This window comes from Oryza sativa, chromosome 2, assembly GCF_034140825.1.
Source record: "Oryza sativa Japonica Group chromosome 2, ASM3414082v1".
Classification (NCBI taxonomy): domain Eukaryota; kingdom Viridiplantae; phylum Streptophyta; class Magnoliopsida; order Poales; family Poaceae; genus Oryza; species Oryza sativa.
The window spans coordinates 11,808,768-11,825,504 of record NC_089036.1 but is presented as its reverse complement, the minus strand read 5'-3'; positions in this window follow the sequence as shown (position 1 = coordinate 11,825,504).

The following is a 16,737-nucleotide window of genomic DNA, read 5'->3' as shown; positions in this document are numbered from 1 at the left end:
GGATTCAAAATGAATCCTGCCCACTTCGTGCGTGCGGACGGGGAGGGCGGAGGAGTGGGGCAGCGACGTGGGCGCGCGGCACGGGCGGAGTGGGGCTCGGAGAACGGCGGGAAACGGCGGCGGCGGCGTGGGCGGTTTCGACGGCAGCGGCGGTTCCCGGAGGTAGGAGACGACCGACAGGTGGGGCCCACCTGTCGGCGTCCCGAGAGAGGAGGGAGGGGCGGCTTGGGCCGGCCCACAAGGAGGAGGGGCCGCGGGAGAGGGATGGGCCGACGGCCCAACAAAGAAAAAAAGAGGGAAAAGAAAAGAAAAAGAGAAAAAGGATTTTCCTAGGATTAAAAATTGCACTTTGGTGATTTTTAATTGGTTAAAATTATTTCCAAGGCTCTGAAAATTCCACTAAAAATCCTGTTAATGTATTGTGACATGTTGAACTCAAGGAAAATCCCACATTGCCAATTCCAATTATTAAATGCCTTTATTAATTAGGGATTTAGCTCTAGGTTAATTAAGATAATTTCTTCGAGCAATTTATTTAGCCAATTTTTAAAGCAAGGAGAGGGGGAAACTTTAGGGCGTGACAAACCTACCCCCCTTAAACGGAATCTCGACCCCGAGATTCGGAAGAGCTGGCGAAGAGGTGCGGATGGGCGGCCTTCAACTCATCTTCTCTTTCCCAGGTGGCCTCTTCTTCTGAGTGATGACTCCACTGAACCTTGCAGAATCTGATTACTTTGTTTCTAGTCCTTCTCTCGCTGGTTTCGAGGATACGAGTCGGCTTCTCCGCATACGTCAAGTCTTCTTGGATTTCGATTTGATCCGGACTTGCCTGTTCCTCAGGAACTCTCAAACATTTCTTCAACTGAGAGACGTGGAACACATTGTGGATGCCAAGCATGTTGGAGGGAAGCTCAAGCTGGTAAGCAACTTCACCCCTGCGTTCCAAAATCCGATATGGTCCCACAAAGCGTGGTGCCAACTTTCCTTTGGTTTGGAAGCGGTGTACTCCCCTGAGCGGAGTGACACGGAGATACACATAATCCCCTGCTTGGAAAACGAGCTCCCTTCGGCGGTTGTCTGCATAGCTTCTTTGTCGAGATTGCGCGATTCTCAATCTTTCCCTGACAGCTCTGACTTTCTCTTCTGCCTCATTTAAAACTTCTGTACCAAACAACTGGTGTTCCCCTGTCTGATCCTAGAAGAGCGGAGTACGACACCTCCGTCCATACAGTGCTTCAAACGGTGCCATCTGCAGACTAGCCTGGTAACTGTTGTTGTAGGAGAACTCAGTATACGGCAAGCTTTTGTCCCATGCTCCACCAAAGTCAAGGGCACATGCTCTCAACATATCCTCCAATATTTGATTAACTCGCTCGGTCTGGCCATCAGTTTGTGGATGGTAAGCAGTGCTGAAGTTCAGACGGGTTCCCAATTCTTCTTGCAATTTCTGCCAGAACTTTGAGGTGAATTGGCTTCCTCGATCAGACACGATCTTCTTAGGTACACCATGTAGACACATGATTCTTGCCAAATAAAGCTCTGCTAACTTCTTCCCTGAGTAGGTAGTATGCACCGGAATGAAGTGAGCCACTTTAGTGAGTCGATCAACGACTACCCAAATAGAATCATGCCCCGATGATGTCCTGGGCAAACCCGTAATGAAATCCATTCCGATTTCTTCCCACTTCCATTCTGGAATCTGAAGTGGCTGTAGCAAACCTGCCGGCCTTTGGTGTTCTGCCTTTACTCGCTGGCAAACATCACAGAGTGCGACGAATTCAGCTATTTCCCTTCTCATGCTGACCCACCAGAATTTTTCTTTGAGGTCTTGGTACATCTTGGTACTGCCAGGATGAATGGAATACTGAGTTTGCTGAGCTTCTGTCATTATCAAGTCCTTTAACTCCTTGTTTTCAGGTACACACAATCTTCTCCCCATCTAGATTGTTCCTTGTTCATCTTCAACAAAACCTCGGGCTTTTCCAACTCTCATGTTCTTTTTGAGCTCTGCTATTTCAGGATCACTTGCTTGAGCTATGCGAACCTGCTCCACCAGTGTGGGCTGTGCCTCTAGAGTAGCCACGAATCCGTGCTCAACTATACCAAGGTTCAGATGTTCCAAATCGCGTTGAACCTCACAACATAGTTGCTCTACCCATGCAACATTGCAGTAGCTCTTCCTGCTCAAGGCATCTGCAACCACATTAGCCTTGCCGGGATGATAATGTATTCCCATATCATAATCCTTGATCAGCTCCAACCATCTTCGCTGTCTGAGATTCAAATCAGGTTGAGTGAAGATGTACTTTAGACTTTTGTTGATCTGTATATACCTCACAACGGTTACCGATGAGATAGTGCCGCCAAAGCTTTAAAGCATGAACTACTGCGGCCAATTCCAGATCATGCGTCGGGTAGTTGCCTTCATGAGGACGCAATTGCCGTGAAGCATAAGAAACCACTTTGCCATCCTGCATCAACACACATCCTAGCCCCTGGCGAGATGCATCACAATAGACCTGGAAATCTTTCGTCTGATCAGGCAGGATTAAGACTGGTGCAGACACCAACCGTCGTTTGAGTTCTTCAAAACTCCTATTGCATTCTGCAGACCAGATAAACTTTTCTTCCTTCTTCAATAGCTGTGTCATTGGCTTAGCAATTTTAGAGAAGTTCTCAATGAACCGGCGGTAATAGCCCGCAAATCCTAAGAAACTCCGAACCTGAGTGACTGTCCTTGGTAGGGTCCATTTGGTAACTGACTCCACATTTGCTGGATCCACAGCTACTCCTTGAGCATTCACGATGTGACCGAGAAACTGAACTTCCTTAAGCCAGAAGTCACACTTGCTGAACTTGGCATACAGCTGGTGCTCTTTTAACTTTTCAAGTATTAGCCGGAGATGCTGCACATGTTCTTCCTCGAACTTGGAGTAGATAAGTATGTCATCAATGAAAACCATGACAAACTTGTTTAGAAATTCCATAAACACCTTGTTCATCAAATTCATGAAAAAAGCAGGTGCATTAGTGAGTCCGAAAGACATAACTGTGCATTCGAACAACCCGTACCGAGTGATGAATGCTGTCTTTGGAATATCCTCTTCGCGGATCCTCAACTGGTGATAGCCTGATCGTAGGTCTATCTTAGAGAACACAGTAGCTCCTTTCAACTGATCAAACAGATCATCAATTCTTAGCAACGGATACTTGTTCTTAATAGTGACCTCATTGAGTGCGCAGTAGTCGACGCACATCCTTTTGGTTTTATCTTTCTTTTCCACAAAGATAACTGGAGCACCCCAAGGCAACGTGCTCGGGCGAATGTATCCCTTCTGTAACTGTTCATCAACTTGCTTCTTGACTTCCACCAACTCGTTGGCTCCCATTCTATAAGGCCTCTTGTGGATCGGTGCAGTTCCAGGTACCAAGTCAATCCGGAACTCGATATCCCTTTTTGGTGGCATTGTTGTCAGATCGTCCGAAAAAACCTCTGGATACTCTCTAACTATGGGAATATCTTCCAACTTCTTAGTGGTTTTCTCCACTGCTACCTCTTGTTCTTCAATAGCAGCCTGGTTCAGACTGATCCCTGGCTTCTGTGGCACTGGAGACTGGAAGGTAACCACTTCTCCCTTCGCATTGGTCAACTTGATGGTGAGGCTAGTGCAATCGATCACTCCTCTGTGCCTTGTTAGCCAATCCATTCCCAGAATAACATCTAGATCCTTAGATTCGAGAAGAATGAGGTTGGCTGGAAAAATCAACCCTTGGATTTCAACTCTCACTGACGGGCAATAGTGAGTTGTGGTCATGCCACCTCCAGGAGTATGAACTCGCATAGGTATCTTAAGCTTCACTAAAGATAACCCATGTGCACCAGCAAAACGCTTGGAAATGAAGGAATGAGTTGCACCAGAATCAAACAATATTACTGCCGGTGTCGAGTTGACGGGAAATGTGCCCAATATGACCTCTGGTGCTGACTGTGCCTCCTCTGCAGACGCATGATTGACACGGGCCTGCACAAACTTGGGTCCAGCATGTCTTGGCTTCGGGCACTTTCCAACCGTGTGTCCCGGTTTGTTACAATTGAAGCAGAGTTCGGGCTTTCCTTCGAACTCCTCGGGCTGTTTTGACTGAGCAGGCAGAGCTGGCTAAACTGACTGAGCTGGAAACATTAGTGGACTTGGAGTCGGGTTGAGGCTGTGCTTCTCGCTGTTGCCGTGACTGCCACAATGGTAGATCCTGCCGAAGCTACCCGGGTGGTAGGGACGGTGCTGCCGGATAATCATGGTGGAAGGTCCACCCTAATGTCCCATCATGAAGCGAGGCTTCTGACTGTTCCCCTGGGAAGTTCTAAACTGAGATGCCTTCCTTTTTCAGTTCATTTTGTTACCCTGCTCCTCCTGACGGATAGCTTTGTCCACCAACTTCTGAAAGTCCTCATAATCTCGGGAGATCAACTGGTTGGTCAATTCATCATCAAGACCCGACAAAAACTTCTCCTGCCTCTCGGCATTAGTGCGCACGTCCTCAGGAGCGTAGCGCGCGAGGCGGTTGAACTCGTGCAAATACTCTATAACTGTTCTGGTTCCTTGTTGCAGAGAATGGAACTCTCTCTTCTTTTGTGCCACAATTCCCTCGGGAACCTGTGCTTTATTGAAACTCTGACAAAACTCTGCCCAAGTAACCTCTGTCCCAGCTGGACGGGTCACCACGTAGTTGTCCCACCAAACAGAAGCGGAACCTTGCAGCTGGTGTGTAGCAAAAGCAACCTTCTCTTGGTCGTTGCATTGCAAAAGGTTCAGCTTCTTCTCAATAGCATGAAGCCAGTCGTTGGCCTCGATTGGGTTGGTGGTACTTGAGAAAGTGGGCGGCTTGACACGGAGAAATTCTAACAGTTTGGATTGAGGTGGTGGAAGACCAAACTGCAGTTTCTACTGCTGCTGTTGTGCTTGCTGCTGCACCTGCTGCAACACCTGATGGTACTGTTGCATCTGTTGCATCATCATCGTCATCATCTGAGTTTGATTGTCCAACACCTGAGCAATCGTTAGGTTCTCGGGCAGTGGGGATGAACTGCTGTTAGGTGCATCGTTGGCACATGCTCCACTGATCTGCTCTTTGCTGCCACTGGCGTTGTTGGAGTCACGGGAACCATTCCTTGTCTTCACCATCTGGAGGGGGATAGGTAGAAATATGAGAAAAGGAAGAAAAACAGGGGGCTCAGAAACTAATCTTTCCTATAAGTTTAAGTGCAATTATCTTAATCGTGATTAAAACACTGAAAGAGAGGCACACAACTCCTAATTGAGGCAACCATACCACTGACACATGATATCGACCGCCGACTAATCCACCAGCAACAAACCTATGCACGGAAACTAGCAGGCAAACAAAACTAGGAAGACAATAAAGCTAAGGGCGGCGACTCTGAAGCTCGGAGCGGCGCTTGCAATCGAGGGATAGGACTGACATCTAAAGATGGACAAGGGATAAGAACCAATTCATGCTCGAATCCAAATTAAACGAAGCAACAAATGACTCAAACAAATAACTGAACATGATGATTTTTATGCATAGAACATTTTTCATGAACCCAGATAAAGACACAATTGCAACTAAACAATAAATTAATGCATAGACTGGATGCATGGAAAATGATGCGCATAACATTGCCCCATCGAACATAGACACGACCTAATGCATAACCCCCAATAGATTCCCGACTGACTGTCGAATAAACTCCAACTAAAATTTTTCTAAAGCTCTAGACTGAGCTAATTTTTTAAAAAAATCAGATCCGAATGAACGACCAAGATTTTTCCCGCAAACCAAAGAGGCAAAACTCCAAATTTTCCCGAAACAATTCCAGGTGCAAAAGGCATATGCAGATGAAAAAGGGGTTCAGAGGGCTCTTAGGTTTCCAGTTGGCTTGTCCTACGGTCAAGGTCGGCTCTGATACCAACTTGTCACGCCCAGAAATTCACGAACCAGAATTTCGAAGCTGAATGTGCATTAAATCCCTGTCCAGGACCAGCCAGGGTACATAAATGACAATTGTTGACATACAGATCCACGTCTTACAAAAATAGAAAAGATTACAAATGCAGCGGAAAAGATAAAAGCGAGCTAAACCGGGAAGCTTGACTTCAGCAGCGGGGCGACTCCACTCCACAGGCAATCCTTGACGGCAGCGACAAAACCAACTTCAACAAGACAGCTCCAACTAGAAAGACCTTCAGCTCTGGTGTGGGGGAAAAGAGAGCAAGACTGAGTACTACCCACTGTACTCAGCAAGTCATACCGGAAGAGGAGGTATGATGTAGGATATAACCAAAGAAGGCTAGGGGTTCTTTTGCACAAAGCTAGCATTTAAAAGCAGTAGTTGAAAGCAGTAAAACAGCTGTAGTAATTAATCAATATTAACCAATCACTGTCCAACGCTACACCACGTTGCAACAAGCCCAACCAACCACCTGAACTACACCAGTTCATTAAGCTAAACTAGGGGTGAGACTAATCACGATGAATCTGGTTGATCACCCATAACCGCGGGCACGGCTATTCGAATAGTTTTACTCTGGCTAGAGGTGTACAACTGTACCCACAAGATACGATTCCACACATGTCGCCATGCCCCGAAGTATCACCATGATACTGCAAAGGGGGAAATCGTGACAAGACCCTCCCCTAACCATCCACACCACGCTAAGGTTTCACCCCCACCCCTCAAAAGGCAGTGGGCGGTCCCCTCTTGCGCCGCGGTGAATCCAGCAGCTGGACAACCGGACACCCCGGCCGACCCAACTCCATCACGCCCACCCTCGCCACCGGTGCCTAGGAAAGGGTCGAGCTATACTTCAGATCAAGCAGTTACCCACTCCCGCTTGTGGTAAGCACGGTAAGTCTCCCAGGGTTTCCCGTGAACCGGTCCTTAACTGTCATGGGTGCGACCAGCAAAACCATGCACCCACAGCCCACCATTCAGTGTATTTTAATTAACTAACACCATTGCGGTGACACCAATCCAAAACTATGCTCATAGCCAAAGTCTATGTAATAATGTGATCCCCATTTGTGTACTAGTTGAGCTAAGCATGGCTAAGCATTTCCTAAACCAACATCTAATCATTTTGATACCCAAGTTATCAATGGCATATGGTAAACAATAAATGGCTGAGTAATAGGACCCATCCCACATGACATTGTAAAAGAATGCGACATTTAATAGAAATGCGGGATATTTGTAAATTGGGTACAATATGATCAATTGTAATGCATGACTTGCCTTGCTCTCACACTGATGAGACCTCAGCAACGTCTTCGAGAAACCGCGGATCGACGAAACGGCCGAAAACTACACGACAAACAAAGCACACAAGCAAAACATGCTATAAGACTACTGAAACAGGAAACAAAACCATTTTTAATAGATTCTTTGCATTTTTATGAATTTACTGAGACTTGAATGGACTTAAACGGAGCTCGAGTGAATTACTTATGAATTTTAGAAGATAAACTGTGTTTTTACTAATAAAGTAAAAGTCCTTAATTATTTTATTGCGCAATAATACCCAGGGCTGATGTCAGTGAGGGGGGGTGACGTCAGTGAGGGTGGGCGAGCTGTGCCGACAGGCGGGGCCCGCATGTCAGCGGCACAAGGGGAGAGGGAGGGGGCGCCGGCATGTGGGCCCCACGGGCAGTGGCTCAAGGGGGAAGAGGGGGGCGGCACCCGGTTGGCTCGGTTCGGCTTCAAAGCCGACCGGCGACCATGGCGACCGGCGGCGGCGCGCGCGGCTGCCGACGGCGACGACCGGCGGAGGGAGGCGGCGGCGGACGGCGCGAAAGGCGGCGGCGGACGGCCGGAGCGGCGGCACGGCCAAAGGCGGCGGCACGGCCAAAGGCGGTGGCGCACGCGGGAAGGGGAGAAAAGGGAGGGAGAGGGAGTCCTCACCGGAGAGGCGGCGGCGACCAGTGCGGAAAACAAGGGTGGCGGTGACGACCGACGATGCCGAGGCGCGGACGGGCGGCGGCGACACCTGGGAGGGAGCGGAGAGGGGGTTAGGAGAGGAGACGACGACCACGGCGGCTACCATTGCCGGCCGGAGATGGAGGGGAGGGAAAAAACTCACCGGCTCGCGAGGAGAGAGGCGCTCCGGTGGGATTCCGGCGACGCGAGGCGGCGGCCGGGAAAGCTCTTGTGGCGGCGAAGCTAACGGCGGCGGCGGTTTGGCGCGGCGGCGACTCTAGCGGCGGCGGCGCGCGGCCGAAGGCGGCGGCAAGCGGCGGAGCTCGGGTGTGACGGCGCGGGCGCGGTAGAGGGCGTGGGAGAGGACGGCAAATGGGGGAAACGAGGGAGGGGACTCGGGGGAGGGTTTTTATGGGCGAGGGAGGGGCGGACGTGGCCGGGGAGATGGCCGAAACCGCCGGCAACGTGGGGAGGAGAGAGAGAGAGTGGGGTGGGATTCAAAATGAATCCCGCCCACTTCGTGCGTGCGTGCGGACGGGAAGGGCGGAGGAGTGGGGCGGCGACGTGGGCGCGCAGCACGGGCGGAGTGGGGCGCGGAGAACGGCGGGAAACGGCGGCGGCGGCGTGGGCGGTTTCGACGGCAGCGGCGGTTCCCGGATGTAGGAGACGACCGACAGGTAGGGCCCACCTGTCGGCGTCCCGAGAGAGGAGGGAGGGGCGGCTTGGGCCGGCCCACAAGGAGGAGGGGCCGCGGGAGAGGGATGGGCCGACAGCCCAACAAAGAAAAAAAGAGGGAAAAGAAAAGAAAAAGAGAAAAAGGATTTTCCTGGGATTAAAAATTGCACTTTGGTGATTTTTAATTGGTTAAAATTATTTCCAAGGCTCTGAAAATTCCACTAAAAATCCTGTTAATGTATTGTGACATGTTGAACTCAAGGAAAATCCCACATTGCCAATTCCAATTATTAAATGCCTTTATTAATTAGGAATTTAGCTCTAGGTTAATTAAGATAATTTCTTCGAGCAATTTATTTAGCCAATTTTTAAAGCAAGGAGAGGGGGAAACTTCAGGGCGTGACAAAAAACAAGAGAAAATGAAAAGGCTCTATAAAGATTGTAACCAATTAACAACAGTTTGCTTGAGGGGATCCTTCATTCTGCAGAGATGCAGAAGAATTTTATTTATAAAGAGAGACTTCCAAGATTGTAAGGTTGGCTACAAATTTCTGAAGATGAGGCCATTTCGTTGTTTTCAGATGTGCCAAGCAGCCACGAAGAAGATTTCTAGAAAGCCAGGCTGATTGAACTGCCATCTTGTGTAAGCTGTCCTTTGGTAAAATTCAAGATTGGCATTCCATGAGATTCCCAGAAACTGCCAACAAGCAGTGCTAAATGGACAGTTGAAGAAGAGATGATATCTGGTTTCCCTTTGGTTAGTGTTGCACAGTACACATGATAGATCATCATCTTCTTTGGCACAATGCCTCCTATCCAACATATCTCTTGTGTTCAGTCTGTCCTAGAAGAATAACCAAGCGAAGACTTTTATTTTCATTACACACTTGGTCTTCCAAATCCAGATCAGAGATCTGGGTGCTTGAATGGCAGCAAAATTAAGTTTATATAATCGTTTAGGGGTAAAACAGCTGTTATTCCAAATGAAACTCCATGAATCTCACCTTCCTTGTTCCAAGTGAAGGTGGGTTAGTTCTTCTTGAAGGTTGAGATACTCACAATAGGCTTGATAAGAGAGTGGTAACATGAAAGAATCCTCCAATGGCCTGGGACACATAGATTGTACCAAATCATTTTTATATAGAGATGAAGCATAAAGGTGATGATATTGCTGACATTTGAATTGATCATTCCACAGATCTGTCCAGAATAGAGCTGTAGTGCCTGTCCTTATGTTGCATTTTGCAATTTCTCTAAAAACATCAACCAGAACAATAATGTCTTTCAACCAAAAAGAGTCTTTGTTTGTTAGATGAGGGACTTTAGTTACCAGGTAAGACTTAGCCACAAGATTAACCCAAGAAATATCAGCTGTAGAGTAAACTTTAACAAGATGTTTCATGAGCAAGGCTGCATTTTGGATTTTTAGATTAATCACACCCAGGCCCCCCTTTTCTTTTGGTGTACAAACTTTTTCCCATGAGGCCAAAGATTTTCTGGTGGAATCAGGGCTATTTCCTCTCCAAAGACAATTCTTTCTTGCAGTATCTATGGCCTTGATAACAGTGACAGGTAATTGTAGGGAGCACATGTAATATGTAGGTATTGATGATAACACAGAGTTTATTAAAGTTAGTCTACCCCCTTGGGGTAAGAACATTGAGCTTGTTGTCAGCATTCTTTCCACTCTATCTACCAGGGGGGCAAAATCAATCACTCTTGGCCTTGTAGTTCCTAGGGGGAGTCCCAGATAAGTGAAAGGCAGTTTTCCAACAAAACATCCAGAAGACCTGCAATTAGATCTGCCTTTTCTTCAGAGAGATTGAGGGGATAAAGACTGGATTTTGCATAATTAACTTTTAGGCCAATCGATTGAGCAAACATATTTAGTAGTGCCTTGAAGCAAAAGATTTCCTTTTGTGAAGCTTTTAGCAGGATCAAAGTGTCATCAGCATATTGGATGATGGGGAACCCACTGCCATCATTTTCATTGATTGGCTTTGAAATTAATCCAAGATTGAAAGCCCTATTTACTGTTCTTTGCAAGAGTTCAGCCCCTAGAACAAAAAGAAGTGGAGATAAAGGATCTCCCTGCCTAACTCCTCTCTTGCAGATAAAAGAAATACCAGGAACCCCATTCAACAGAACTGCAGAGCTTGCCGAGGAGAAAATCATTTGCACCCAATTAAGCCACTTTTGTGGGAACACCATGCTGTGCATCACAGATAAGATGGTTGTGTGTTCAATTGTATCAAAAGCTTTTTCAAAGTCTAACTTGAGGATGATTATTTCTCTTTTTGATTGTTGGCATTGATGAATATACTCAAAAGCCCATGCCAAACAATCCTGAATGGTCCTCCCCTTGATGAATCCATATTGGTTTTCACTAACCACTTTGAGAATCACACCTTGCAATCTATCAGCCATCAATTTGGTAAGGAACTTAAGGCTCAAACCCATTAGAGAAATTGGCCTGAAATCATTAACTGTTTCTGGAGAAGTTTTTTTTTGGCACAATGGTGATGTAAGAATTATTCAGAATCTGTAAATCTGTAGATTCAACATGAAAATGAGCCGCAAGTCTGTAGAAGTCATGTGCAATGATGTGCTAGCGTTTTTTCATGAAAAAACCATTGAAACCATCTGGGCCAGGTGCATTATCTGCTGGGATTATAGCGATGAGACTATCAATCTATTGTGTGCAAAACATGTCAATCAAGCACTCCAAATCTGTTCTAGGAACAAAAAGCTCATTCAAGTTAAAATCCATTGTTGGGAAGCAAGAGATACCCATCCTATTCTTGAAACTCTGATAGAACAGATTTGCCTTTTGATCATGCAGATAAACTATCTAACCATTTTGATTCAAAATTTGTGAAACCGTGTTTATTCTGTACCTTTCTGTGGCAATAGATTGGAAGGACTTGGTGTTTTCTTCTCCCAGCATCATCCATCTATTAGTACATCGTTTTTTCCAATATATTTTCCTGAATTCCAGAAGTTTTAAGATACAATGTTTAACTACCTCCCTGAAATTCCATTCAATTAAAGAAATGCATCTCTCTTCTTCCAGAAGATCAATAAAATCAATTACTTTATTAGAGTTACTCAAGAGAAGCACGATTCTGGACAAATTTTTACTCCAAAGCTTCAGTTTCTTCCTCAGAATTTTTAATTTGTAGGAGATATATTTTGCAGGATCATGAAAACCAGGATCTAGCATCCAAACTTGCTGAACCACCTCAAAAAAGCCTTGTGCTTCAACCCAGAAATTTTCAAATCTGAAAATTGGGGACTTAGGAATTTTCGTATCAATCTTTACTACACATGGTACATGGTCAGAGATATTCCTAGTTAGAGGGAGAACAGTTGTATTGGGGAAGGTTAAAGTCCAGGATGCAGAGGTGAAAACCCAATCAAGTCTTTCTAGCAAATGATTTTGTTGCATATTGCTCCAGGTGAACCTTCTCCCTTTTAAAGGGATTTCAAGCAAACCCAGGGAACTAATAATCTCATTGAAAATTAAAATATCATTCATGTTAGCTCCCACTTTATTCTTGTCATAGATAAATCTGTAGAAATTGAAGTCCCCTAGAAAAAGCCAGTTCTGTTGAGCATCAATCTGGATATTTTTAAACCAGGTCACAAAATCTGATCTTTTGGGGCCATTACATGGACCATACACACAAGTCAAGGACCATACTTGGGAGGTGAATCTAGAAGTTAACTCCACAGTCACAGAGAAAGGGTTAACTTCTTTGGGTGACCCATTGAAGACTCTTGAGGCCTAAACAATAAGAATTCCACCTGATGCACTCATGGAGGGGGCAAAAGCAATAGAGCCGAAGCGCTTGGGGGCAAATTTCTTGATGTCAAAAAGCTCAAAGTTTTCCTTTTTAGTTTCTTGAAGGCATAAGACCTGGCAGCCACTGTCTTCAATTTTCTGCCTAGACAGTAACTTATTTTCAGCATTCATATCCCTCTTGTTCCAGCACAAAACATTCCAAGATTTAAAATTACTATTCATTATCACACCATTGAGGGAGGGGCAAAAGTACCAAGGCTAGCACAACTAACCGAAAAACAAACCAAAAGCCATACACACAAGTCTTGGCAGTCTGACAGGACAAATATCTGATAAAATAACTTTGACAGTAAACAAATTACAGACCCCTTGAGCATGATAAAAGGAAAACACAGGTCTGTCAATAAAACTGAGTCTTCTGTCATTATTTATCCTCCATGTTTGGCCTGGTTATCTTCTGTCTTCTTTTGCCCCCCCCCCTAGGCTGGATTCTGCCACCTCCTCAGGAGAGAGCCCGCACATGTCTACCCCCATCTTTTGTATGACCAAAAGTGAACAATCAGGTGGAGAGGAGTCAGAGTTCATATCACTATAAGAAGTTTCATTGAAATCAGACTCCTGCAAACTGCTATCAATAAAGAGTTTTGAAATACCTGCAAATTCCTTAAGCTTTTTAGCAAACCTGCCCCTTGGCTTCCCAATACCCATTCTTGGATCCATCTGCAAATCTTTGGTTGCCTTGTCTTGCAGTAGCCTAGAGCTTTGTCTTCTGTAAGGACTGTAAAGAATGGTCTTCCCATCTTTCTTCTTTATAGGTGCCTTGGGGGGAAGCAGGGCAACAAGGGCCACATTGATTGGGCTAGAGTGGGGCATTACACTGATTGGTAGAACATCCTCAATCACCCTTTCCGGCAGAGGAGGAGAAATGGACTTGAAAGGTTGTAAAGCCCATTCAGATTCATGTTGGCCCACTGAGGGAGAGGAATCAATTCCTTGGCAGGACCAAAGTTGAGAAGGGATTGGCCATTCTCAAAGCAGCAGGGATAGGCTTGTCCTGGATCAAAATCTGCATGATGCCCTTTGCTTTACAGAGAAAGTCAATCTTGTCTAATATGCCTTTCATTGGATAAAAGTAGGGGTGCCTTGGAGCTTCATTCCTAGCAATTCTGTTCAGCCGAGCTAAGAATTCCTGTACTTGTGGGTCCAAGATAGGATCCTGGACTGTTTCCTTCCTGGCTGATGAGAGAGGTGTGGCTATCTGCTGAGGCAAAATAAGCTGACCAGGGTTTTCTTCAATCTGACCCATTGGATGGTCTTGGCCCCAGGCATCTTCTTGCTGTTCATTTGCAGCCTGTTGTTGCTGCACTGCTTCGTCCCAACCTCCAGCTCCCTGGTTTCCAGGGTTGCCAAACTGCCAGACATTACCATCATCAGGATCCTCATCAACTGCATCATCAGGGCCCGGCTGCGGACCAGCAGGGGGAAGATCCTCTTCAGTGGGGAAATTAATCAAATCCCCTTCTAGCATGAAAACCAAGATTGTCCAAGATTCCCCCCCCCCCACACCCCCAGCGCCAAGAGGATCAAAGAGAACAATCTTTCTCGGAACAGAATCCTGGTCCCTGTTCTTTGCCCTAACAAAAACCCTTCCCAATATTCTATCTGCATCCGCCTAAAAGGTTAACTAACCAAAAGAGGCAACTACCAGGTGCACATGATGGCGATCATTGAAATCGAGTGGAAAATCTAGAAACATGAACCAACCCTCTCTATGGAAGTTAGCCGCCCTCCAATTAAACCTTTGTCATGATTAACAAAAGTAACCAAGTGAACCCCATCATAGAACTCAGGCGGGGAGAGGACCAGAGCATCCCTATTCATAGCAGACCTCATCTGGAAGAAACCTTCTGCAAACGGGTGCCGGAAGCTGTTACGAACCTCATAGTGTAGCTTATCTTGTATGAAGTTGGCAATGAGGGCCCGATGATGATCCCAGTCCTGCTCCAGGGGGATTGGCTCAACAATGGCCACACAGAAGTCTTCATGGTTCCGAGCAGGGCGCTGCGGGACAGTGAGGTCAACCCGCGGGATGCAGAAGTCACCCCCAACTTGCACAACGTGACCCTGCCTTAGGAAGCGCTGCGGATTAGGGTTAAGATTGGCAATTGGGGGCAGAGGGAAGCTTTCGGTGGGAAGCACTGTGTGTTTGGGAGAAGAAGGGTTTCGGGAGGAAGAAGGTGAGATTTCCGGAGCATTAGTTTTGGCCTTCCAAACAGCAGTAGTCTATTTCTTTGAAATATACCCAATATTGTGAAACTAGTGAGAGTTGAATGAAAACAGGCTCATGTAATTCTCTACTAAATCTGTTTTTGCTTTCAATGTTTCACTTGAAGGGCATCTTTGTTTGTTTTCAACGAATTGTTTATTTCTCGTCATTCAGTTAGTTAGAAGATGCTAACAGTTCTACGCTTGTGGAATTGTGCTTTCTGTATAGCCGCTTATTAATACGAGTTGTTTCTTTTCAATTAGTAATAAAGCATAATAGCTCTTCTAGCTAGCAGCCTAGCACCATAACAATTGTACGGTACTACAGAATTTGCATTTCATATAATTGCATTTTACACTGCGGGCAACACCAACAAAGTTTCCACAACAAGGTCCACATGTGCAAGGAATTATAATTGTCAAAAAGTAATGTTATATAAATATATGTAGTACTTCCTCAAATATTCTACAGGAAACTGCCACATCAAAGTAGTCGAACGCGGTATACATTCACTACTACAGAACTTGACATCGTGAACAGTCTATCCGTGTCAGGGCCTTACGAACCGTCACATCCCTATCTGACCAGATTAAACAACGACACATAAACACCCTTGCAGACAATTTCCATAGGCCTTTAGGCTGGGCCCATCACTAATGACACTCATAAGTGACGGGGAGAGGTTATCGCCCAACAAAGATAATCATTGACGGGCCACAACCTAACGCCATCACCGATGAGTGTCATCGTTGGCGAGCCCAACAATAGGCCCGACAAAGATATATGTTAAACTCTGTCACCGATGAGTACGGTTTTTTGCGATCCCTAGTTATTGACTGTTATCGATATTACACACTATAAATACCCCAACCAATTCGTGGAATGGTTATCCCAACCAAACGTACTGGTCACATTTGTGGTGAGACGTGTAGGTGGGCAAATTTTGCCTTTTTTAAAAAAAAAGAAAAACAGAAAATATAGAAAAAGTCTACTAATGTATGGAAAAAATAAATCATCCCTACAAATTTTGTAATACATGTCATTTAAAAATCATATCTAATATTTGTTCACTTTTGTAGCCATGGACCGATATTAGATGTACGAAATTGATCGACATAGCAAAGAGTATAGAAGTGGCATTGCAAATTTTATAAACGTGGCGGAGAAGAGGAAAAGAAGGAACAATGATGACATGACTTGTGATGACACGACTTGTCCATGTCCAGATTGCAAAAATGAGAAGATGTTGATAGCAGAGTAGATATATACTGTCATATGATACGTCAAGGATTCGTGAAGGGCTACACATGTTGGACGAAGCATGCAGAGCAAGAATCAATCAATATTGCAGATGCAGCGAGTAGTGGTCAAAATCAGAAAGAAGATGAAGCTGACATGTTTGTTCCTTCTCTGTTGGGCGGTGAAATGGTTGATGTCAATCACGATCTTCTACAAGCAATATTGCATGATGTTGAGGAGTCAGCTCGATGGGCTGTCGTGCCTTCGGGCCGACCCGGCACGGCTCGAGTCTTATTGGGTTGTGCCTGGACCGTGTGTGCAGCCTGTGGGCTGGCACGGCACCACCCGAAATGTAGGTCGGGTCGTGCCGCCCTGACTGACCTCGGCCCAAGCACGGCCGTGCCTGGCCGTACCGGGCCGGGCGGCCCATTTGGCCATCTATATACCGTGGCGCGTGTTTTATAAATTATTATGGGTGAATAGCTAAAGTGGTCTCCAAGTTTCATCTGAGACTCAGTTTAGTCCTTGATATTTCAATCTATCCATATTAGCCCTTATCCTTGAACTTATCCTTGAACCTACTTAGAAGCCACATGGCTAAACATAACTAATAACTCTCTTGATAAATGACACTTATACCCCCTCATTCACATGTATAAAAGAAAAAATTGCATGCAATGAATTTTTTTATAGATAATGTATAGTAATTTACATAAAACGAAAATAAGTTATGTACTTGCAAGTGTATACGATAGCCATTGCTTAAGTTTCATGTGC